This window comes from Hevea brasiliensis, unplaced genomic scaffold (genome assembly GCF_030052815.1).
Source record: "Hevea brasiliensis isolate MT/VB/25A 57/8 unplaced genomic scaffold, ASM3005281v1 Scaf44, whole genome shotgun sequence".
In the NCBI taxonomy this organism is placed as follows: domain Eukaryota; kingdom Viridiplantae; phylum Streptophyta; class Magnoliopsida; order Malpighiales; family Euphorbiaceae; genus Hevea; species Hevea brasiliensis.
The window spans coordinates 132,100-156,124 of NW_026614962.1; the positions used below are offsets into that span (position 1 = coordinate 132,100).

At 43.3% G+C, this 24,025-nt stretch overlaps 2 pseudogenes; both read right to left on the reverse strand.

Annotated features, from left to right (window-relative positions):
* Nucleotides 1–21,470: 21,470 nt before the first annotated feature.
* Nucleotides 21,471–22,216, reverse strand: LOC131177393 (NADH-ubiquinone oxidoreductase chain 6-like; annotated as a pseudogene).
* Nucleotides 22,217–22,273: 57 nt separating this feature from the next.
* The window catches only part of LOC131177392 (ribosomal protein S4, mitochondrial-like), a 2,555-nt pseudogene continuing 803 nt past the window's right edge, over nucleotides 22,274–24,025 (reverse strand).

Consider the following 24,025-nt stretch of genomic DNA (forward strand, 5'->3'; position numbering starts at 1 on the left):
GATTTTTATTGCTATAATCTAACCGTCACGGTGAATCATCAGACTTATCTTATATCTCCTACCCCCCGGTTCTCGTTGAACCTCTAAAAACAATAAGCAGATCAGCCTCCGTAAAGAAGGTAGCTAGCCGAGTAATATGAAGGTCAGACTCTTCCTTGATTTATATAGATCTATAATAGACATTAAAACATTCAAAGCCAATAATTAACTCTTTTAACAGGCCCTGAAGATAGCCTAACCACTTCGTTAATGCTAGCCTAGCATAAAGCCCCGCGGGTAAGTACCTCAAGCCATTTTATCAGGAGGAAGAATTCATCCATAGCACTTTGGATCAGAGGCAGACAGAGCTGCTATCGAAGACTCAGCAACGGGCTTTTAACCACTGAATTTCTCAATACGTTCAATCCGGATCTGTTGCACTTGCTTTCATGTACGTTACAGAGAAAGAGGTTAGCAAACACTCCCACTCGTTCAGTCTGCTACCCAAGGAATGTCATGCTTTGATCCGTAGGAGACAAAAGTGAAAGAGAAGCGCAATCTCTATTAGAAAAGTAGCATCATACTGGTCCAGCTCCGTAGAAATAGAAATGCCGACGCCCACATTCACTACAATCTTAAGGGAACCGCTCACTGTTCCTACTGGGTGGTGGACGGACGGAGTTTGCTGAGTAGTCATCTAGATGATCTTTGTACCATTGTTATTGATCCAAGTCTTAGGGGAACCGCTTGTCATTCACAGAAAATAAGCATAAATAACCTTCCTCAAAGTGGTACCCAGGACTAAACCTCTTGTAAATAGGCATTCCAAGGCGAAACAGAAGAGAAAGACTCGCGCTCAAGCAGCTGAGCGGGTTCGACATCTTCTACGTAGAGCTAATTCAAAGGTTCAGTTATGAGGAACCCCAATCTTAATAAACAATTAATGAGAAAGCTGCAAAAGGAAGGAGTGTATCGTCGTTCTGTAGTTCATTGATTTCATTCAGTATGATCGTCCTTCCCCGATTCACAAGCCCCTATTCAAAGAATCGACCGAAGCCCCATTCGTGTGAGTCTTTCTATATTGCATTTCTTCCAAGCCTGGCTGGATCAGCTTCATAATCTGGACCGGGTCGCTCCCATTAGCAGGCATTTTACGTCTTTCTGTTGCTATTTGAAACAGACCTCCTCTCCGGCTCTCCGGATTCGTCATCTTCGGGTTCGCCAGGTTTCAATCTCTCTAGGGAGGTATTAATGTACGAGCTGCTATTTCCTTTTGAAACTAGGATCACTTTCTCCCTTTGTTTACGATTTTGCTTGAAAGCGATCGGCACTCAATTACATTACTAACTTACACTACGCCATTCTGGTTCTGGTTCAGTAGTTCTTCACTTCGCGAAGTCCTCTAGTCTCGATATTCTCAATGAAAATCCCTTGTTTCTCTCTTAAAATGATAGTGACTGTTTAAGCCCCATACTCCGACATGACAGGAGAGAGCTTCAAGTTGGAATGGGTCGATAGGATCATCCTTGCTTCGACCCTACCTAGAGGAACCGAACTCACTCAAATGGCGAAACTCCCTTTGACTATAAATCGTAATCTTCTATCTTCTGTTCAGCCAGCTTAAATCGTAGAAATGAAATAATGGAAATAAAGACAGGACCTATATTTACACGTGAGTCGCCTGCATGCTTATACCCCACCCCAAAGAGGGTCATTTGCGCTCTATCACTGATCAGACTGAATTAGCACCTTTTTTAGCACCGGGGCTTTCAAGGCTCCGAGTAGTACTTCGTTCTCTTTCCATATAGTAAGAAGTGTACAAGTAAAGAGCTACTACTCACGAGAAATGTAAAGATTGGATGCGGCCCTGAAACAGCATGTTTCGGTTGTTGGGGCAAATACGAAGTAAAGGACAACCTTTCGAACGTAAAAATTTAATAATTAATAAAGCACGAAGTTAAGATCCATCTTTATGAGAGGAAAGGTCCTTCTCGATTTACGAACCTGAAGTCTTGAATTTATACCTTAACTCACCCACCTATGGCGAGATGTTCGAAGGCCCGTTTCCAACGAGATAGCTGAGAACTTATACGTGAGAGAATGATTCCGAGGATTGCCCTTACCTCATAATGGTAAATTATAGAATGATGCCAATCCTTTGAGGAGTAGGATTTGAGAGAAATTACACTCTTATATTACATTACGAAAAGTAAGGGCCACTTCATTGAGAAGAACTAGTAATTACCAGTTTGATTCGTTTTTGTCTTACTCATTAGTCGTCACTGTCTTCGATATCGGTTGGAATTGATTATTTAGGGGGCTTCGCCTACTAGCTCACACCCTTTGCTATGACCAAACATCCCAAGATGAGCCACTAGATCTAATTCGGAAGAACTCACTAAAAGATCGCCGTCCCGATGCCCTTTTTACGTTACTTCATCAGTTGATTCCATTCGTATCGCCGTGTAAGATCGAAAACTAACTCACTAACAGGGGGCATTAAATCCCCCATTTCCTCTACCCGGAGCTTCGCTCCCACATCAGTTGAATAAGAGACAGATCACTCAGAACTCCAGCAAGAATGCCATAGTAGAGATTCGATTTTATAACATACGTATATACAAGGCTCAAACCCCTCCTCTTCAATCAGTACGTAGGGGAGAAGGGTAGACCCCAGTTTTTCAATCCTTTACTAGATACAGATGATGTAGACAGAATACGAAGATTCTCCCAGGGTCCGCGATAAGTACCCAATCTAATTGGAAAATTCCCATCATCTTCAACTTAGCCGGTTCTCGCTCTTTATAGCAGCTTAGCCCGCTTCGACCAGGAATCTGTCAAGCTAGTAGCTAATAAGAGAGTCTCACCCTCCCGCGTGATCCCGCAGCGCAAGCATCTATCGATCTCATCCATAAGGAAGATCCTGAGTTTTCATTTTTTAAGTTGGCTCAAGATGGCCTTGACTTGACTTTTTTCTTAGAAAGAAGTTTGAAGGCATGGTCTTTAATAATCTATTCGAGTTATCTGAAAGAGCCACTAGGTATGAGAACATGCTCAGAGAAGAGTCACATAGAAAGAATACAGTTTATGGCACTTATTATCAAGATCCAGTAATTTTTGATGTTGATGTGGCTGAGTATTAAAGGGTAATCTTGTAGTTTGTTACATTCTAGTTAAGAAAGATGTTCAGGCACAGAGGTCCCCGAAGACAAATGAACAAAGGAAATCGCCAGATTTTTAGAATAAGACTGAGTCAACATGTGCTTAGTTCCGGGCATTCATACCCAATTCGCTATTTCACTTATATGCTCCGTTATCCTGTCCTTTTTTTTTGTCTTCCTCCCGACCCAGATGTCTTCGTTGAGGTAGTGTCCTCGTCACCCGAATAAAGTGCTGATTGTCTGCGCATTCCCTTTCTGTCCTTATAGGCCTACGCCTTCTAATCTAATCCTATCAGTTCAGTCAGCGAATAACCCTCCAGCCAATAATCCTTGTAATCGGTTGACTACCTCCCGGCTCAAGTAATTATTTTTTTTTTGTTTGGTCTTTGACCGAGTGAAGTAATTTCCGTTTGTGTGGCACGAGCGATGTAAAATGAAATCTTGTATCGAGGATATGCGGATGCGGTTGTGGAAGCATTTTTCCTAGCGGCTAAGGAGCAATTGCCTTGAGACTGTGCTAACTCCCCCTAATGCTTAAAACTTCACTTAAACCTTTGAGTCATCGCCTAATCCTTTCATTCTAATGCCAGTAGAAAGAAAATCTATCTAATCGAAGTCAGGGCCTAATCCTTGTATTGGTTCTTGACTTTCTGTTTAAGAGCCCCTCAGGTAAGCCCCATCAGGCTAATGCTCTCCGTACGCCCTATCGTTTAGTCGTAGAAGGTCCATAAGGATTCCAATCGGCTAAGTCTTGTATTCCGTCCTAGCTTTCGATTTCTTCGTTGAAGGAGTTAAGTGCCCCATTATTGATGCGAGCGATCTAAAGCTTATTCCATTACGATACGACATTCTATCTCTTTTTCTATTAGCTATTCTGTGTCAGTTGGTCTCTCATTTTCAGTTGATGTGGAATAGCCATGTGGGGAACCCTCATCAGGAGAGAATTGCTATGTCTGTCGGAAAATCGTTATCTACGAAATTACCAATACCCAATAAATAGACTGAAATCAAGGAGAATCCTTCCCTTAAGCTAAGCCGCCCACCTAAGTCCTAATCCTTCACCAAAGAGTAAAATCGTATCCGCCTCTCAATCAGTCATCGCCTACTCCTTCTAATCCTATCGGTCAGCGCCTAGTCTCTTTCGAAGTGCTCGAAGTCGGCTAAGGTTCATTGGTTGCTGCTTTGTCCCTCGTCACCCTAAGAGAGGACTGAGTTTGTTCCTGCGCGAGTATTGTTGTAAGGTGGAATGCTTTCCCGCTTTCCAAGCTTTCGGGGAAATTTGCTTTGCCTTGAGGTCTTCTATTCCGTATAGTAAGCCCGGTTGGCATATTGTTGTATGAAAAGGAGTCGATTACCTATTTCCCCTAGTCCCGAAATCTTGTTTAACTTGATCTTAGTCTTCCCGCCCAGCACGTCTTCCTAAAGTGGTCGATGTAGGTTATGGGATTGCGCTTGTAGGACAATTTCCGTATCGCCTTTTTCCTTCCTTAAGAGAGCTAAGCCTGCTTCAAATCAATATTACCTCGTGCTCGTTCGTCTGTAATCTGCTTAGAAAAACCCAACATAGAATTTCATCTTTCTTCGTGACCACTTGTGTCAGGATAAGGAGAGGAAAGGTAACTAGGAAGTTACTCCAATCCCTCGAGTGTGCCGGAGGGAACTAGTTGGACTTTCCCTCTCGAATATGCCTAAGAAAGAAGATTGGAAACCTTCAAGATCCTTCTTTCCTATATCTTTAGGAAACTCCTCTCCAGGCATACTAACTAATAACTAATGCGAGTTGCGAGTCAGTCTAGTTAGTTCCCATGGAAGTCAGGTACTAACTATTGTAGTCCGGTAACGCTCGTCGAGAACAGGCGTCCTACTCTAATTAGGATAACGCATGCACGCTTGGCGCTAACGGGCGGTTACTACACGCGCTACGGCTTGCGCTATTATATATATAAAATAATCGGGTTTCCACCAGGGGAAGGTCTCCCTTGGCCAATTATACTAAATATGACATTGGTTACATTAGATTGGAATTCGTACTCTATGGCGTCGCACGGCGTAGCCTGACGGAAGGGAACCACCACCTTGTAGGGCACTTTTTTTAAAAGAGTAATTGTCTTTGCTTATTCCTCGGTGGGGTTACGTGCTTTGCTTCTGGTTCCATAATTGCTTCAATGGCAGCTTAGAGTTCCTGGATATTGATCTTGCTTTCCCTATTTCCTTCTATACCCGCTCCTGTCTTTTTCTATGCGGGATAAACTTGCTATGCTCGCTGTTGTTCGTCCGTTTCCAGTTGGGAAGGTAGCAAGGTTCGTTGTCCTTTCACTCGATCGGAGAGGGGGGGCCCAAGACGGGGAACGGCTAGCAGCGATAACACCAACAGCTTTAATATCGGGTGTAGGAGAAGAAGCCGATAGGGGGGGAGGTAGCGAAGAAGACTTGAGCAAAGTACTTTATTATAGAAGAAGATGTTGCTATGAGTGAGTTCGCCATTGTCTATGGGTCGCTCACGTCTAAGAGGGCAGTTGAAGAGTTCCCGTGCCCTGGTGGAGCCCTAGAACCTTAAACTGCTGTTGACTATTCCCTGCCTTTGTATTGCTAGAATGCTCGAATCAGCGGAGCTCATTAATTGAGAAAGTCAAGCATGTCAGCACGCCCCCTACCTATGTAGTCGGCTTCCCGGTAGTTTGCGAGATTAACCGCTATTGGAATCGGTCTATCTAAATGGCCTATCTCCAGATGTATGTATTCTTGAAGTGCATTCACATCTGTTTCCTTTCCCTGGAAGGCATCCCTTATTCGATTCCTGCTAAAGTACGGGGTGCTAATAGCGGGATGCTAAAGAAAAGAGATGGCTATGGCTATGAGACTAGTGCAATCAGGTAATCGACCAAGTACCACATACATGAAAAAAAGAGCATTCCTGCGTACTTATCCACTGGCATTGAAGGAGAAGAATGCCGACTATTTCCCAAGGGTACGAAATACGGCTTGCCCGATTCTTATACTATGGATGCCTCACTCCTCACCGAACCAGAATGGCACCCGCTTTGTGCTTGCTGAAGAGACAGGCAAGCATTCCCTTAGTCCTGCTTTGCCCAACAATGACACTGTGTGTGCTGCTACCTCTCGTGCTGGGACTTCTTCACCTACTGCACTTCCTGCCAAACCACGCTTTTATACTTACTGCACGAGCTGTGACCATTGACAAGAACGAGTGCCCTATACTTCGTAGGAGGGCTGCAGCTTTGAAATCCAACCGAGCCCCTTAGTCCAAATAGAAAGAGTTCTCTGGGCCGATTCACCTTACACCTAAAACACCCTCCGCCCTGGATACTGATGAAAAATCCATTTTTTTCCCTCCCCAGAGCTAGGGGACATATATTGCTCGGATTATTCGTTCACAATTAAGACCAGGTGCTCATACCCAACAACGGAAAGAAAGTCAGACTTCGAAACTAAGACAAAGACGCTTTTAAGCATCATTCAGATCGATAAAGTCCGATCGAATAACCTAAGCTAAGGGAAAAGGATTTCGCCCTAAAGCGGGCTGATTGTTGTTTTGGGGCACTAAAAGTTGTTCTTAGGCTAGGCTGCGCTTTTACACCTTTCGGTAAACCCGGAGTAAAGGGACAAAGAACTTCTCGCAATAAGACCACTTCGAGCAGATGTCACGCCCTCGGGACACTACACCTATCTATGTCAATAGATACAGACCATCGAGTAGTGCGACAAACAGGCGGGCACGCCATCCAAGTCTTTCAAGTCGGAAGTTGATCCGTGACTACGCATTGCTCCTTTGGAAGGGCAGGGTAAGATATGGAAAGGAAGCCCTATTTCACGGTAAATAGCATCGGAGCTCGTCTCCTACCGGACTTTCTTTTTCGGGCTTTCGCGGAACCCCCCGCTAACGCAGCATCAGTGGTGCTACGAGTCGGCCTCAGGAGACAAACCTCTTAGAGAATTGTGCTCGCTAGCCTTCCACGCCATCGGCTTATCCGGTCCCGCACGGGTGCTTCTTTAGAAGAATCGGACAAGTGCCCGACGGGAGGCTTTTGACCGGGCGCATCCTGCCTGATCTCCTTTGGCTCCATTCTTTAGCAGTCAAAGGCATTGACATTCAATCCCTTTTTCTTCTCTTCTATTCTATTTTACGATGCTAATATCGAGAGTTTTTCACTGTAAATAACTGAACCTGTAAGCGTTATAGACCACTTTATAGCCTGTCCAAAAGGTCTTTCATGTGTTAATTTTAGTCGCTTCTTGACGGATGCGGAAGTCACCTTTCTCTTCCCATTGGGTAGTCACTACCGCTTCCTACGATTACACGATTGCCCGAACAAAGCATCCTAAATGCCGAGGGGAAGAAAACTGGCACAGTGATATGTAACTTATTAAAGCAAAAGCCAGAACCCTAGATGCCAAGATCCACGGGCACCCCTAAGGCTTGGTGAGCTAGGTTTAGTGACTGGGGCGGACTTCTATTCTATACCTGTCCCCTTCTTAGACTATTATAGAACCTCCTCGAAGCAAGGAAGGGAATGAATCAGAATAGGCTCGGGAGCTAAGAGAGATTGGAAAGGTTTCAATTCAATTAAATAAGAGTGTTTCACGCGTCTTTCGCTGTCTGTTATTAGAAGAAGGGCGGGATTGGTTTACCGAACCACTAAGTTAACTGAACTTGAATGTCTATTCGCTGAAGATGGATTAACATCTTGAATCCTTCCGGGTCGACTTTAGAAAAAAGGAACGTCTTTGTACCACTTTTCTTCTAATTATGTTATGATTTAAAACCTCAGTACCTGACTCAACTTGCGCACTAGAAAGCCCCTACTTCTTGATTTACCTGACTAGAAGGACGTTGCTTTCTCTTGAAACGAAAGGGACGCTTCCGTAAAGTAAAGAGCAGAAGCACAGAAAAAGAATACCAAAAGATCTCCGAAAAGAGTTTATTGGCCTGATAAGAGACCAACCCCTTTTTAAAATAGATAATTCAATAAGCTGTGAGTTCCGATGATGTTGACGTTAGTAGCGCTTCTTAAAAGAAAGGTGCTCTATCAGACTTAAGCAAGGATGTCACATACTTAACTATTATACGATATTTTTCTTTAGTGAGACTCAAAGTAGGTCAGGGAAGGACAGGATACCACCAAGTAGTCATATGTAACCTTCAGGGGTCTTCCTGTTCGTGAAGAATCAATTCTATAACTAATGAATAGCCTCTCCATTTTTGCCAGCCCAGCCCTTTTTATTTCTTAGTCATGTGAGATAAGGGCAATTTTCTATATCCAAGCAGTACCAGTCAAAATAAGGAGCGAAAAAAAGAGCGTATGGTCATTTGCTAAACCTAAGCCTTGGTAGTTTTCAAGGTTCATACAAGGACTAATTATATCCTAAAGAGAAAGAAGAAGAAAAAGCAGTATTTCGCGGACCATCACTGGAAAAGAAATTGAGCTGTAGGCATCAAGGTAAGGGACCGAGAAAGTATACTGCAGCAGAAGCGGAATCGGGTTGAAAGGTAAGGATAGCATGATTGACTGCTTGCGGGTCCCTTGGATCATGGGCCACAGCTACTTGGGCCGCTGAACATCATTTGGATGTGCCGAGGCTATATGGGCTTAGGCCTTTTGATGGCTGTCATTTTCTGGGCTATTTGGATAGACTCAGATCCTTTCATGTAGGAGATGGATGGGCTCGGATCCTTTGCATGATTTCATGTGAGGAGCCACCTTTGACGGGCTTTAAATTTGGACAGATCCATCGTGCCTTCTTGCATGGGCTTGGGCTAGCTTGCTTCCTCTGACTTGGATTCTTTGATTGTGCTAATTGCCATGTCATTCCCTTTGATTGCTAATAAGAAGGTAAGTAGCTTCCTTGTGGATAGCTGCACTTCCTTCGCTTCCGGCTTCTTTCAGTCCTCAAGTCGAATCCCAAGGTAAGACCTAAACCACTAATTCCGTCTAATCGGCTTGGCCTATCTCCAGGTATTCCCTAAAAAAGAATGTCATCCAGCTCCTCATCACTGTCACTCTTTCTGGCATCTAGCTCAACGGTATCTGGTTCAATGTTCGCTAATGTCTTTCGTTCGATGTGGTATTTTGATGTTAGGATGAAGATTCAATCCGAAAAAACGACCTATAAGACAAGACAGCTTAAGCCCAATTATTCTAAGCCTATTTCATTTTTAATTTAGCCTTACGCTGATTCAAAAGTAGCTCCCATTCCTCCAAGAGAAGAAATGGCACCAACATCGGTCACTGAAGCACCTTTCGTCACTGAAGGAGCCCGGCAACAGAGTTGGATAGATGCCATGAAGCTTCCCCCCTCCCTAGGGTGGGCTTTCCTCCGAAACTTATACTGCATGTGCTTAGCTTAGGACTGCAAATCCTAGTAGGAAGAAGGAATTACACGCGCTGGAATGGCACACTTTCTTTCACTGGTTTGATCATTGGATGCAACGGCACTGGATCGCGAGGAGAAGAACAACTAAGTCGAAAGACTAACACTGTGGCTGGAAAGAAAGAGAACGACAACTCCAGATCCTATTAAATTTCGTGATTTCATCCCTCTCCTTTCATAAGTAATTTCATCCCTATCCATAGCTTTCGTGTCTATCCTGCCGCTTGATTCCACTGCTGCTTATATATATCCCTTTTGCCCACTTTATTAACACATAGTAAAAAAAGGCTATAGAGAGCTTCTTGAGAAGTCACTTTCTTTTTTGTAAGAGCCAGGTACTTCTACTTAATTGGAAGGGGAGGAACTCAGCGCACTCCAACTCAAACCTCAGAAAAGGTAAAGAAAGATTCAGCCCTTGAACCTACTATCCTAAGATAGATCTTTACCTGAAAAAGGGACTGCAACTTCAATTGGCTAGCTTGCCTTAGGGAATGAAATTTTAATAGTATCTACTAAGGGGATTTCGAGCCCAAAACGCGGGCATAGAAGCGCAGCTCTTTTCCCGTATACATGATTTGGAAGCTCACCTAGCTTACGGACTACCACCACAACTCAACCAAGGCGACTATGCGCGTCTAGTACGAGAAAATTTTGAAAGTGCTGTGAGTCTTAACCATTATCGGACGGCTCTAAGCCTTGAGTTGTTTGAACTACATATATTGGAGCTGAAGAAGGAATGTCAAGACAGAGTATTTAATTATATGCTATCTGAACGGGAATTAGCATCTATTCTTGATCTCTATCCCTTCAAGGATATCTGAAAAGCAGCACATGACTTTCTTGAAGATCAAGTGGAGTCAATCAGTTCTATGCGTTCCCTTTTTCAACGCGGAAGGTACCCAACATTTCTTTCTTCAAGATATTCAGAGGAGAGGAAGAAATTCAAATCTTTATCGAAAATTTTATTCCTTCTTCACCGATGAAGAATTTCGAAGATTGCTTGACCCATGACAAAACTTCTCTGGGTGAATTGGAATCTATTTGTTTAAGAGGTATGGTGTGTAAGCGAGCTAGTCCCTGAAAATGCTCGTTACTTAAGCGTTGGGGTTCAAAATCTTCCTTTTTTGGAGGAGATAAACGTAGGGAAAGCAGGTATCTTATTTACATTACGTGGGTGGGAAACCCTTTAGGCCAGGAAGCTAGCTTGGGAGAAGTAGAACTCTTTCTTTGAAGCAATGGCACAATCTACAAAATCCTTTGTCTTAAGCATATATCTCTTGACCCAACACGGAATATATACTATCAAGGAAGTCCCCTCGAATGGTCTCTTTTTCTATCTAGGGTTGCATGCAGCTAGGATGAGTGATGTCGTAGCCTACTAGACTAGTGTTTTCCCCAGTGGGTTGAGGCGATCTATTCCATGTAAATGAAATGTAAATCAGAGCGAGCTGAACGACTAAAAGATAGTTCCTAAGATCGGTAGTTCGGATATCGATATAGTGAGGTCAGAGGCAGGGAGACTAAGGGCAGTGGTTGACACAAGCCTCCCTCTCATCGATAAGGGCAAAAGGTACTTCTAGTGAGCAGTACGGAATGAACCGATGCTGAACGTGTAGGAACATCAGCTTCTCAATCTTCAACTATCCCGTCAAGGCGCTATCCAGTGTATGGAGTCGACTGTGTCTAAACAAAAGATCCCTCTTTCGGGTCCTAATGCGTTACGCACTCAACGTCAGTCAGGGATCTACCCTTCGTTATGGCAGCGGAACGTGAGCAATCGGCTATTGGTCTCTTGCACCTTTCCTCACTATCGTTCGTTAAGGCTTCTTCTCACTCCGGTCGACACTCAGTCCGCTCGCCTCTCTCGCTCTTTCGTGGTGTAGGGCAATCGATTTCAGTTTCCCCTCGCGGGTGCAGAATAAAGCGTTTGGGTTTTAAGACTTGTACCCGCACCTTTCTTCTTATCTTACCTTACCGGCCGGAAAACGATTCCATCGCCTTGTTGACTACCGACTACAAGTCTGCTTTTTCGATGCGAAAAGGGCCTTAGTTCCTCTCCCTAACGAGCTTCCGTTGGTCGCCTCTCCCTTCCGTCGAGTGGCTTCACACGTTGGTCGCCCTCCCCTTCAACACTTAAACTTGCTACTACTACTTCACTTGCACGTAAAGTCTCATCCACTCATAGCGATTTTCTCGATTCGGGGACTACGAAAAAAGAAAGTGAAAAAGTACGTAAAGCGTCTCCGTACTTCTCTTAGGCTCGTTTCGGGTATTAAAAAAGCTTCTTATCTCACGTCTTAGCCATAGGGCTTCGACTCCCCGACAGCTCCCTAGTCTAGCTTCTTCTGTAATAGTACTGTAGAGTCTTCTTCGGCTCTATGAAAAGCTTTTGTGGCAATGGCTAGATCGACTATTGGATCTTTGCACGAATCTCCTTCTGGTGGAAGGTGCAGAGGAATTGGCATAACTGCCATTGTTCTTGTTCTCGACTCTGCAGCTATTGAATCAGGATAGGCTGTGAGGCTGTCGGCATAGTTGCTGTTGAAGAAATGCCACATCTGCTTGCGACGAATAGGTTCTTTGCCAGTGAATCATAAGAGTAAGAGAGGCCTAGCGCTGAATCGGTTGTTGTGCTAGAATCCGCAGCTAGTGAATCCCCAGTTCTCGAATAAGCTGCTCTATATGTTCTCGAATCGGATCGGAAAGGAAGGGAAAAAAGAAAAGTATGCAATGCATATTCAAGGAGACGAACGACGAGATGGCATAAAATGCAAGCTGCTCGGGATTAAGTGACCTAAGGCAAGGTTTTTTTTACTGAACAACCAAGTGTAGTACGAGGCGGAAGGAAGACACACACAGCAAAGCAGGTTAACTTTGAAAAGGAGTCCTGGGACCCCCTAGGTTTGTAGAAACAAAATGAATTATAAGATGAGTGTCGCAGCAGTTTAGGAGTCTAAGCAGGAAAAAAGCAAGCTGGAATTGGTAGTCACTGGGGATATAATATATATAGGCATCGGAACCGAAAGGAACAAACAAGAGTCACTTCAATCGCTACAAGCAAGAGGAAGAGGCAGGAATGGATAGTTCATTATAAAAGGTACACAAGCAATCGCCGCAGGAACCGTAAACTGGATCTCCTTCGCTTCGTCTCCTCCACCGAAACAGCTTTCAATCAATAGAAATCGTATTCGTGAATAAATCTCCTTTGTTTGAATCCTATGGTATGGACTTTTTTTCGGTAGCAGGACTCTCTTCTGTCCGTTTGAACTCTTGAGCAAGAGCTTCCGCAGGAGAACGGAATAGGCATCCATTAGTTCCCGAAGAAGGCAGGTTTGAGCAAGGAGGCTCAAGAGTCGCTTTTCCAGTGATAGCTTTTGAGTAAGTAAGTAAGTCGAGGGCATAATGAAGGAAGAATTAGAAAGAGTGGAAGGTAGCAGATGGAGATTGAGATTGAACAGTTGGTGGCCCTACGAGGAAGTCTTGCCCATTAAAGTCAGCTTCAAGCTTCCGGCAACCGCTTATCCCAAGGTAGGTGGGAAATGAATGGAGGAAGGAACTACATATTGAACATTTATAGGCTTCGGCGGATGCAGATTAGGCTTATGGGGAAGAGGAAGCAAGGGCTGACGCTTAAGCATCGGCTAGTGAAACAACTCCTGTCCTTATTTCGTATCCGAGGTGGGCTCTTTACACATATGATATGTAGGTGTAGGTATAGTACGGTAAAAAAGTAAGGTTGGGGCTCTTCGATTAGGCGAACCAGTCCAACTAGGCCAAAATACAACCGTCCACTCCGTTTCACGGCTTTAGCAAAGCTTAGGTCCCCGGGTCCAAAACGTCGGTTTGTAAGGGCAGAGGGTTTAGAACCTGAAGATGAAGCTGCTGGTGAGGCTTTAGTTTCAATTGAAAATCCAACATCATATGAATGCGAGGGATAAAACCTGGTGAAAGGAAGGCCTTTCCAAAGAACAAAGAAGGTTGGTTAAAGTACTCGCTTCGTACTTAGCCCGGAACTCCTCAGAACACCAAGCAGCGGAAGCGGCGAAAGAAGAAGCCCTCTTGCGCGGATACCACCCCTCGGTAAAGGGCCTGGCCTGCCATAAGCAAGCACGAAAGAAAAGAAGGCAACCAGGAGAAGCGTGGAACAAAGGATTGTGTGACAGATTGGCTTGGGATAAACATCCTATGCATGTCAAATTTATGTTATGTGAGCACTCTTCGTAAGGAGAGGCCTTTGCGGATTGAGGAATAGAGTTATTGCAGTCGTATCTACTGTGATAAGAAAAAATGGTTACTCCCTATAAGGCCAGAAGGCTTTCTTCTGGTTGGAGTAAGTAAGGAATAGATGTGACTATAATAAAAGAAGGGGTGCGATAAAGCAAACGTCGAATCACTGGCAGTCCCTCGGCTTATAGAGTCGGTAGTTCGACGTCTTCTGAGGAGTTGCCAAGAATGTTGTTCGCATTTTGATTTAAGAAGTAAGAAAGTTTTTTCCGATTCCTCGAAAATGACTGATCAAGTAGAAGCCAAATCCTTTTGAGCCTTCTTTCTCCTCCTTTTGACCCTTCGGTAACCTCCCGCTTCGCCCCTCTCCTTTCAGTCGAGTTACTTCGCCCCTCGGTAAGTTCATTTCAAACTGAATTTTTTTCAAAAACCCCGTAATTTTCGTTACTTTATCATTTTCCTTAATAAATGGAATTTCAAATTGCATTTTTTTCATTTTCCCGTGTTTTTTGGTTAAATTCGTTTTTCCGAAGGAGATTGAATTTCAAATTGCATTTTTTTCATTTTCCCGTGAAAAATGGTTATTTTCGTTTTTCCCTCGGTAAGTTCATTTCAAACTGAAAATTTTTATAAAACCCCGTAAAAATCGCTTAAATTAAACAATTTTTGAATTTTTTATTTCAAGGAAGACTGGAACTAAAAGCAAATGCCATAACGTTCAAGACCAAGGCAACCATAGCCAAAGAAAACCAAAACTGAAAGGATTCAATCCAGCCACAGGTTCCCCTACGGCTACCTTGTTACGACCTCACCTCCGAACATGTCTGAAACCATCTCATCTCTTTTCGTCTCCGAACAACCGAGCTCAGACTCCTAAAGTTTTCTTCGGTCAAAAAGAACAACAATTCGAAATGAGCGCACCAAAAATAAGAATAAAAAGAAATATACCACCACCTAGCTATAATAGGATAGGATTTATTTTATATTATATAAGTAGAGGCGAGGCCATATTTATTGATATCTTTCTCCATATCCATTAGGTATTGCATCTCCTTCTTGTACCATCCGCCCTCTAGCCCCTCTAGCTGTTCTAGCCTGTCGACCACGAAATCTTGAAAGGCTTCCTCTGGTTTGTAACCAGCATTTTCGGCCAAGGCAGGATGGGCAGAAAGCACTTGGCGGAAGGCAGCGAGACATGAGTGTTTCCGCTCCACAACATTCAGATATTCATTTTCAAAGTGGAGCTGTGTGTTATATTCCCGTTGAAATAAAGCTTGATTAAGTTTTATTTTGACTTCCGAAAAATAACTCCCTTTCTCGCATGGATCCTGATTAAGAAAGAGGCAATTCTCACTTTCGAGGATCCGAATTCTATTAAAAAGGGAGTTTTCTAAACTTATATCGGGAGTAGTAAAAAAAGGCTTTCTATTTGAATTGGACCAAGAAGTGTTTGAAGGACCAGCCTGAGCTTCATTGATTGCCATCCTTGGGGGAGAAGAATTGATAGAAGGGCTACCAGGGTTCTCCCCCAGCATGACTTGTCGTAAAATTTCATAGTCATCGGATGTAATCGCCGGAAAGGAATTATCGGGCTCCGCAGCTTGTGGTAGAACCGCCGGCTCGGGGTCCGGAGTGGGGGGTATTTCGAATACTTCTGCCTGTGTACCGGGACTTGGAGCTTGAATTATTCTAAGAAGCGACCCCGAGTTTGCTGAGCCCGAAGAGTCCGAATTAGTAATGATCTCTTCTCCTGAGAAATGTAAAAGAAACCCGACGACAGCAACAGAACAAAGATCACTCAAATAAATGCCTACGCGAGAAATGGAATAGATTCGAACACCGTAAAAAAAGAAAGAAACGAAAAAAAGAATAGAAAGCTGGATAACATAGACAAGTGGAAGGCCGTACTTTTTTGACAATGGACAACGATAAAAATTAAAGAGAAAGATGAAGCCAAATAACAAGATTCCGAGAACTACCAGATTTATACCAGTCGTCATTATAGCTCTTCCTTCTGATCCTAGAAAACGTCCGAAAAAACTTGCTGCAAAGAAACTAATTAAGGTAAGTAAATAACGAACGATAGCCATGGTATTCCTTTGTCTTGTCAAAAATTTCGGTACGACCAGCGCGGTTGTTCGTATTTCATTTTCTTTTTCCTAAAGTCACTAAGTTACTTACGGAATCTCAAATCGTTTCCAAGAAAACTTCGTTAGAATTGGATGTGTTAAGCATATAGGCCAATAGCTTCAACGCGCTTAGGCCACCACCTATAAGCTCCTCTTACTTAATTATTGAGGAGATAGGTTTCAAGACTTTCGACGCTACTTTCTTTCTTCTCTTATGATTATGATATTTATTTCTTGTATTACACTCGCTTCCATGCTGCTCAAGCAGAGCTAACTACAGGGCCGAATGAACTGGGACACCCAGACCTTTCTTATGCGGAAGCAAACCCTTTCTTTCTATACGAGTTTGATTCAGTTGCTTAGGGTGAACAAGCCATACCATTCACCTTCTAGCCTCGCCTAGGAGTCTGTGGACATCCATTTACATCATTTCTTTGAAAAGCTCCGACTTCCTTCTTTTCCTTTCCCACACACTCGCTCTACTTTTGAGATATCGTGTAATCATATCTCTCTTTGACTTTCTCTCCCCTACTTCAATTAAAGCTTGCTCAGTGTCCGGAATCGGGACCGGGGTGGACCATGGTAACTCGGCGAGTCATTTACTCATGAGATCCAGCCTTGCCTCCCATACTCACCTCAACCTGCTTTCTCTTTTTTTTTGTTTTAGACTTGGATCTAGGGGCCCAGCACCATATCCCTGCTTGAAGAGATGGTCATCTGTGCTCCACAGCTACTGGTGTCATCACCCTACAAAGAGGGGGAAGCAACCAAGATGTATGTCGTCCAACTCAACCTCAGACTCTTTCTTCCCGACCTATTTGACTCTCTGGCCGCAGTTATTTAGGTGGTATCCCGAGATTGAAGAGATCGAATTACTCCCGGAACACACGAAAGAAAAATATGAACTAGGTAAATAGAAATGGAAAAGAGATGTTTCCAATTCATCAAAATCAGAAGCTTTTTCTACATCCATATGATCTACTAAAGTAGATCGGTATTGCCCATATAATGAAAGCAGATCTTGGTCCATGGAGTCCCAAGAAGGTAAGAACTCCAACCTGTCCGATGCTTCTTCGGCCAAATACAATATACAAGTGGGACCTGCACTATGAGCAAGCTGTGCGAAAAACCGCTTCTTTTTTCCGGTTCCGAAACAACTTGGGCGAAATGGGGTTCTACCGGGAAACCATGGATTTTTTAGTTTTCGCCATTGGTTACTGGTCGAGCCACTGGAATGGAATGAGATAAGAATCTCTGGAGATCTTTCCTCTCCACTTACTCGATACAGGCTTTCCCTCTGTAGAAGACTTCTTCCGAATGGCATAATTGTCCGACACTACGTTCCTCGATCTTCAAAGAAGACTGACTCCTCCTACTCCTCCTTCTCCTTTAGGATAGGATCGTCGTTGGTCCTTCTTTCACTAATGATCTCACCATTTTCTAGTAGTTCGCGCGAACGCGCGAGGGACTATCCTTTCTATCGCTTGCGCTTGCTTTTCACTCTCAAGACAACGGTCTTTCTCTTCTATAAAGCGAAGCAAAGCGCATGGCGCTGAAGTGAGACAATCGAAAGCACGGTGAAAGGAGTACTATCCAGGTGCGAAGAGCTCGATCCGGTTTAGTATCACGCAATTGCTAGAGCACGGGAGGATCGGGGAACAGATATGTCGATGAGGAAGAGTAATAACCGGTAAAGAGAGAAAAATCCCAGGGTTTGGAAAATCGTACCCGGATAGAGATGATGGTCTTCCTCTGATGTCTCCAAGCCGGCCATAATAGAATAGATAGAGCCTATTACAATAGAATCACATCTCGCAGAATCAATCACGTTTATTAGAAGTGGACAATAGAGTGGAAGCTGGGGAAATGGTTGAAATATCGCTCAACATAAAAAGAAACCTACTTCTTTGAAACATCAAATCCGGCGTAGAAACTGTTTGAAGGTGATTTGATGGCAGATATTCTGTGGGGAAAACGCTTGGACTTGGAAGAATCGCGTATCCCTGATCATCGACGATAAAGTGGGAGATCGCGTATCCCTGAAGATCGAAGAGCTTAGTGTGAAACGCTCAGGAAAAGAGAAAAACCAAGGACCTATGGAAGAAAAAAGTCGATGTGGTGTAGAGGTTTTTGATGTAGTCCATATCTTTATGCGCAGGATTGAGTGAATCGTATCAACGAGAAAATGGCGCATCGAACTGAGAGAAAAAGCCGCATGATGGTGGAATATGGCGCACCGCAATCAACGTATGTGAGTGAATGCATTGGCCGAACGGTCACGTTTTACCGCGTTGTCTCATTGGTAATGGGGCTAGAGCTAGTAATAGAGGTTACCCAGGCATAAAAAATGAAAGAAAATCATCTACGAGAGAGTTCCTAAGTTATGTTCCCACTGCGTGCTTCGAGGCCACGACAATGAAAGTTGCAGACATCAAAAAAAAGGGTTCAGAAAGCCTTTCACAAAGAACCTTACACAATAGGGCAAGCCCTAAATGAGTAAGGCCAAACTCAAGGCCTCAGATTCTCACGAAAAAGGCAATCAATGAAGTTGAATAAGCACTCCCAGCAGAATAATTGTATTGAGATTTCGAGCATAAAGAGAGATCTTTTCACATGGCGAGGAAGACTCTCATTAGCAGTCCTTAGGCCTCAAAGACAATAGCTTCCTTGTTCTAGTTATCGCTCCCCGGCTTCCTTCCTCCAACAGATGCGGATGAATTAGCTGCCGTTATTCTTTCAACATTTGCAGAGCTAACCCCTAAAGTGACTTCAGCCCCGTTAGAGCTAACTGCTGCTTCTTCTATAGCAAGTGCCGATCAGGAATCACTGCTTATTCGACCGTTAATGCCCACTCCCCTGGTAGGGCTGTTCAAACCAATCCACCCAGGAGAAAGACAGCTGAACAAGACCATGCGGATAAGAGAAGAGTTGTGATTAGATTAGCACTTTCTCTTCCAGATCACCTAATAGACTGGCCTGACTTAGTTACTCTCCCCAGGAAGAGAAGGGAATCCAGGGGAAGTCGAAAGAGAACTTACAGGCTTTCCTCAAAGCTCACAGCTAGTCCTCTTTATTTAATCTAATTCCCAAGCAGGCGGATTAGAAGGTAAGGCTTGACCTTGTTGGGTCAAGGCTAAGCTTAGTCTCCTTCGGACCCTAGGTGAACTACCTTTAGCTTTCGAGAACAATTAACATTGCCAGACTTCTACTTCACTCTTAAAGTAAAGATGGTGTTCCGGGGAAGAGCTTCTTTATCCTTTGCTGATTGACCTCTCTTCATTTAGCACAGGGACTCTTTCTACTTATGAATAAGACTGTTCGTCTGGTGGTATCGTATATAAGATATACGACCTGCGTCCTTACCCGATGCATGGTATGTCTAGAGTGAAATATCTATTATAGCCGTCTTTGCTAGCCCCTTAGGGGTATGGAACTCGCCAAGAAGGTAAGGTTCCGATTACAAGTATGGACCTCCTTGCCTCCGAGTCCTTATTTTTAGCCAGTTGGAGAGCAATCCAGCCCATAAAATGGAAGTGCTTCTGTCTTACAGGCATTACCCTCGTGCTCTTTCTGATGCCCGGCTAGTTACAATTGAAGGTGGAGTAGCTTTGCCTTTACCTTCGCTTTTCGATCCAGTTAGAGTTGGAGTGCCAGTTTCCAGTGAGTAATATCAGATTTCTTTTGTCTTTCATAATGCTAAGCTGGGATTTTATAAAGCTTGAATAAGGGGGAATCTATCTTGTAATAGGAAAAAAAATATAGCTTGCAAACCATCAAATCAAGTGAGCAAGCTAACAAGCGAGTGCAGAAAGCTTTTGAATTAAAGTAGGGATTTTAGTGCCTTCCCAGGGGCTTCTATATTACGGCATATCTGGCAAACTCCGTTTTGGAAGCCCTTTGTTAGGGTTCTAGGAGTAGTTTCCAGTCGAGTTCCGCAGTTGCCTTGACTCTCCCCTACCTGTAACAGTAATAATTGCTCCCCTGGGCTAACGAGATTTCGATTTCTTTTTCGATTCTTTCTTTATTATTGATTCATGTGTCGGACTAGTTGCTTGCCAAAAAAAGGCCTATACTGGTGGTTTTTATGGTCTTTCCTGTTAAATGAAATGTCCCTGCCTTCTTTTCGTTCTTGCACAACCTATTCTGATGTCGCCGAATCGGCTTAAATCGGGCTTGATGCCATCTGCGGTTCGGAATCCATGTGGGCTTTCTGGTTTGGATGATTCCTGCTTCATTCTAAAGTGAGGTTTTTTTTATTCCGAGTTGGCGCCTGCAGGGGATTCTAAAAAGGCATTCTATTCTCTTTCTTTCCTTCTTGAAAGTCAAATTTTGAGATATGTCACTTCTGTCTAAAAGGCTAAGGCTCCCTCCCAACTTTCGAATTCTTTCTAAGCCTCTTTACTAGACTATTAGTGGCATTTCGTTAAGAGCACATTCCTCCTAACTTCCAAAAGCTTATCCAAGCAGCTTTTTCTGTGCATCTTCTTTAATCCCTAATCAAGGACATTTTCAGGAAAGTGTTCGTCAATAGCAGCCCTAAGAGCCTAGTTGTCCAATTCCTTCACCTTCATCAAACCTTCCACCAGCAGTTGATTCTCAGCAGCCTATTCTATCAAAGGAAAAGTTCGCATATTAGGAGTAGAATTCCCTAGTTATAGACTTGAATAAAGTAAGATAGAGTGCGCTGTTGATGATACACATTACATAAGTAATTTACATACCATACGGAATCACGAAAGCATAGTGACAGAAAAGACCTAACACTCTAAAGATAGCTCCTGACTCTCGGGGAGAGGGAAGATCGTCTTAAAGAGAGAGATCTGCAGGAAAGCGAAGAGCTTAGCCTTTAGCGCGTGCCAAGCCCAAGCGAAGATCCATCCATCCTTGCTCTCAGTCAGTCCGTAATGCCTGCTTTTTATCGACAGTAGCCGATCTGTGCTTTCTAGTTCAAGTAGCAATTCCTGTCAGTGAGGGATGGAATAACATATGAATGAGAGAGTCTTAGTAGACCGGAAGAGGCAATCTTTTATTGTTGAATGCATTAGAGTTCATGCTTGGTAGCAGTTCCTCGGTCGCAAGCCGGTACGTATGCTTTCTAAAAAGCCTGGCTTCCTTGCTTAGCTCGAAAAAGTACGCTATTCAAAGCAGAGAGAAGGCCTGTAGAGGGATAATTTCCACGATTATCTCATCTGCTTTATAGCCTTAAAGCAACTAGTCCTATTCGTAAACATCTTGAATATGAATGTGCAGCCTATGATTGGCTTATTTCCAAAGCTTGGATTCAAAACATCTCGAAATCATTCATAAAGAAATCTCTCTTACTATGCTTAAGAGATGCATAAGCACTGACCGAAGAGAAGGAACTGCGCACTCACACACTCGCAACTGACTGGTTTGCTGACGCTAACGCTCCTTTGCTTGCTTGGTACCCTTTTTCTTGCTATTGGGGACTGATTGGTTCCCATAGGTGGAGTGGTCCCTGCAAGGCTATCTGTCTACTTGGTTCTGGTTGTAGGCTTCGTCTTGGGCTATCTTCTTTCTCCTCGTTCCAAGTCTTTCCTCAAATAGACAACTAGAAGTTATAGGAGGAAAAGAGCCCATTATGTCCATGCCCGTCTAAAGATCATTTCCATAAAACAATAGGATAGGAGCGTCCCTCCACATACTCACGAATTGGATTTGAACCAATCTCAAGCTACTTGCCCTTTAGTAGATCGTGAGTGGGTCTGTCGTCCTCCTCATTATAGTCCTCCTAAAATCAATAGCATTTCGTCGAAATATATCCTGTCTTTTCACCTTAGTAGTCCTATGCATAGTCAGTACTATAGCCCCAATCATGGCTACTAATAAAATAAGACTAGGAACCAAAACCAGACGAAATAGTAGGTATAAAGTAAATTGCCCAATGTTTCCAAATTAGTCCAACTTCGTACCTTTCCGGCATAAACTGTATATCTCAGAGAGGTCGTATTTCTTTGGGTTGGTAGTAATGGAATGGTTTCATTATCTAAAATGAAGAACATTTCCCACCAAAGGATCAGTCCAATAATACCACTCACTGGTAAATAGCGCAAGACTTCTTCGTGAATCTCCGCTATTTGAATATGGAACATCATAACAACGAATAGGAATAAAACGGCTATAGCTCCTATATAAACTACTGGGAAGATCATAGCGGAGAAGTCGAGACCTAACAAAAGAAGTAAACCTGAAGTATCGCGAAAGACTAGGATGGGAAACAAAACGGAATGTACCGGATTTTTAGCACGTGCAACCATCAAACCAGAGACCAAAGCAGGGCTCGACAAAACAGAAAGTATCATGGTACGTCGTCCTTCCCTGAAATGGAACTTTCATACTGGAGCAAGAACTAGCATGAAAGTCGATCTATTACGACCAGCGCGGTTGTTCGTATTTCATTTTCTTTTTCCAAACCAAGCCCTTCTTAGAAAGCACTCACTGAGTTACTTACGGAATCTCAAATCTCTCTCGACGCCGAGAATTTTTTATGTGTCCAGGTCGATTAGAGGTTCGGTTTGCTTCTCCCCTTTAGCGTTCTGGGCCCCTGAAAAAATAAAGAAACCCGAAATCAAAAAGAAAGAAGAGAAATTTGGCCATGTTTCCCGAGAGAGGCCGCTTTCTCTCAGGCCATCAGTCTTCTACTTCTAGTCGACTGCTCTATGACGGGCTTCCCTGTTTCCTGGGCTCTGCTCGCTCGTCTACGCTCCGACCCAGCAAGTAATAATTGAAATGAATTTCACCTTGCCTGCATTAAGATTTAAAACTTTTCGTCAAAAAAAAGGCAATCAATCAGAATTAAGAAAAAAAATGGAAATAGTGACTAGATGGATCCCTATCTTTATCTCTATCCACGGAGATACCTATCTATATGGATAGAAATCTATCTATGAATCGATCTAGACTATCCTCTATCCGGATAGATATGTCCCTATGAGCGACTACGCCGATCTTTATATGTTTTGGCCACGTCCGTTTCCGCTCCGAAGAGGAAGGTTTAAATCTTTCAATCTTATGTCGTGAGGGATATGACCTATGTTCGGTCCATAAGATACCACAGCTTTTAGTGTTCTATGATTCACCTCCGAATAATGAGTAGGTAGTTCGATCCTTTTGATTCTTCTCTTCATAGTAAACTGATAGGGGGATGCGGAGCAATAGATCGAATTACTATATAAAGAAGAGTTGTAAACTATAGGACTTCTTATTCGAGTAGGAAGATTTCGGTTTTTCTCGTTCCTTTTCTTCGATAAGAATAGGGATTTGAAATGATACAAATTTCTCTTCATTCTGTTGTGCTCAGCGAAGGAACTGCCTAAGCATACTTTTTCGGATCCAAACTTCTTTGTTCTTTCTAAGTCTTCTTCTTGCATAGAAGAACGCAACTGTTGCAAAAACCGGGATTTTAGTAGTAGGCGGCATCCCCTCTTAGTTTTGAGTAGGTGGAACCATTCTGTTTTGGTTCTTCTCCACATTCTTACCGGGTGATCCAGGAATTTGCCTATGATTTTTTCAACTGATATTTCGATATAGAAAGATCTCCTTATTTCTTCACCGCGGATTCTTGCGTCATTTTCTTGAAAAGATATTAGATCACCGTGGGACACTTTCAAATGAGTAATGCTTACCATTCCATTATTCACACAAACCCTTCGATGACTTATCGGCTGCCTTGCTTGAGGAATAGTTTCACAAAAATGGAGACGAACCGGAATAACGTCCGATCTTGTTTCTGGATTAAGTAGAAAAGGGATATATGAAGTTCGTTCTGTTCCTCTGTGCATCTCTGTGATGGGTAAATCCCCATGAAAAAGGGGCAACTTTCGTGTAGTTTGTGATTGGATGTAACTGTTAAGATTTTCTCTCGGAGAAATCTTTCTCTTAATATCTTTCTTCTTGTTCCTCAATCTTCGGAGAATGCGGCGTTGTATTATTGTAAGTTCTCTCTTCCGAACATTTCCTGAAAGTAGACGACAAGTTTTAAATCTTAATGCAGGCAAGGCATATCTCGTTGAATCAGTCTTTTTCGCCACATCGGGGCTATGGGAGTCGAACCCATTTTTCCATCTACGACCCCCCCAAGAATCACGAGCAAGAGAATAGCCATTCTTTCGCACCTTCTGA